Raw genomic sequence first — 2,458 nt, 5'->3', positions numbered from 1 at the left:
CTCCACACTGTTTTCCAGAGGGGCTGTACCCGTTTACATTCCCACCAACAGTGTAGGAGGGTGCCCGTTTCTCCACATCCTCGCCAGCATCTAGAGTTCTCTGATTTGCTCATTTTAGCCACTCTGTCTGGCGTGAGGTGGTATCTCAGTGTCGTTTTGATTTGTATTCCCTGATGAGTAGGGATGCTGAGCATCGTTTCATGTGTCTGTTGGCCATCTGGATGTCCTCTTTGGAGAAGTGTCTGTTTATATCTTCTGCCCATTTCTTCACTGGGTTGTTTGTTTTTCGGGGTTGGAGTTTGGTGAGTTCCTTATAGATTCTGGATATCAACCCTTTATCTGATATGTCATTTGCAACTATCTTTTCCCATTCCGTTGGTTGCCTATTCGTTTTGTGGGTTGTTTCCTTTGCCGTGCAGAAGCTTTTAATCTTGATGAGGTCCCAATCGTTTATTTTTGCTCTTGATTCCCTTGCTTTGGGGGATGTGTCAAGTAAGAGGTTGCTGCGGTGGAGGTCAAAGAGGTTGTTTACTGCTTTCTCCTCTAGGGTTTTGATGGTTTCCTGTCTCACTTTTAATGAGCACTCGATTTTGTATGAAAGTGTTAAATCAGTAAATTCTAAACCTGAAACTAATACTATACTATATATTAACTAACTGGAATTTAATTTAAATAGAAACTTGAAAAAATAGCCTAGTTATTCATTTTATTTACATCCTTCCCAACTTCCTCAACAAATTTTTGTAAAGCAATTTTGGCTATAAGACACCATAAGAGTAAATAATGGTAATATGAGAATATTACACAGGGTTTTTATAAACATGACACAGGATGGAATTTAATTCATATAACTCCATTTTTGAATATATATACCATGTCTATTTTTCCTCTAAAAGGTAGAATAGAATTATTTTCATATCTATGGAATTCATGACTAAATGAAAGTGAATATACACAGCTAGCAAAAGCAAAACCATTGGACTAGTTAAATCTAACTGTGGTATTCTTTCAGGTTCAAGTCTTGAAGTTAAAAAATATCCACCATTCTTCAATGCCTCTTTGGTTTCACAAAGGTAATGGGTACCTAATGGATCCTGTCTCGTGATGATGGTTGTGTTTTAGGAAAACTTCGTATTTAACATGGTTTAAAAAATGATGAAAAGCTTTTAGGAAACTATTTAAACAACCTACAGACTATTTATTGAGAAATGGCATTATATTTCATTTCAACCATTTTTAATTTAAAACTTGAATACCGACTCTCAAGTTCCATATCTTTCTTTTTCTTTTGCCTGAAGGAAAAGCTGACTTTCAGAAACAAGCTGGAACAGAGATTATTCCTGTCCATGTTTCCATGTTAGCACTAAATCTCCCTTTTGGTGGCCTTTTTAATAGGAACAGGTCCTTTATAAGTCTAATTGTTCACACAAAAAATAAAGGGCCTTTTATCACTCTTCAGATAGTTTGTTACTATAACTTGTAGTTATTAAATAATAGCTTCAAGGCTCTTAGCATTTTCCTTTTTTCTATTTTATTGGCCAAGTCAATAAAGTGACTTTTAACTTTTTTTAATGTTTTATTTTTATTTTTGAGAGAGAGAGAGAGACAGTGTGAACAGGGGATGGTCAGAGAGAGAGGGAGACACAGAATCTGAAGACAGGCCCCAGGCTCTGAGCTAGCTGTCAACACAGAGCCCAACGCAGGTCTTGAACCCACGAACTCGGAGATCATGACCTGAGCCTAAGTCAAACACTTAACTAACTGAGCCACACAGGCGCCGCAATAAAGTGACTTTTAAAAGACATTAGTCACTTTTTTTTTTCTGGAACATAAAGAGATTTTACACTGGCATTACAATGGATTCTTCACTTTCCCAGTTCTTTCCTTTATCTCCTCCCCCATTATGTCTCAGTTTCTTTCTATTTCTCTTAGTCTTTGTTTTCTGTGTAATTTTAAGAAGTGTGAAGATTAGCTCTCTTTCCCCTTGGTCCCCTGATCTGTGGAAAGTGGATGTTAATCAAATGCATGTTTTAAAACTGTATCTTGAGAAGATCAACTATAAGAAAGATTTTCCTCGAAAATCGGCTCAATTTGTATTGGGATTTAGATGCCATGTGCTCCATTTGTTCATTTATAAAATTGAATAAAATTTACCTCATTGCATTATTATAAAAAGTGCCCACCAGAATACTTAATGCAGAGTGATAATTGTTAATTAATTCCATTCTGTGGTAGAGGATTGCTTTTTGTCTCAACTTTTGATGTAGCGTTTTAGACATAGAAAAACTACATGAACGTTATGTGTCAGAAAAGAGTAATACATTGATTAGATCCAAATCTATGCAAAAACAATGCTTAGTTGATATTTCTCTGATATTTACTTTCACTGAAGACTTTTTCATTTGCCTTAAACATGGTTTGTTAAATAGATTTTGGATATTTATTACTCAATCAATCA

The sequence above is a fragment of the Hyaena hyaena genome, unplaced genomic scaffold (genome assembly GCF_003009895.1).
Source record: "Hyaena hyaena isolate Hyena2069 unplaced genomic scaffold, ASM300989v1 scaffold_654, whole genome shotgun sequence".
NCBI lineage: Eukaryota > Metazoa > Chordata > Mammalia > Carnivora > Hyaenidae > Hyaena > Hyaena hyaena.
This window is presented reverse-complemented; position numbering follows the sequence as displayed.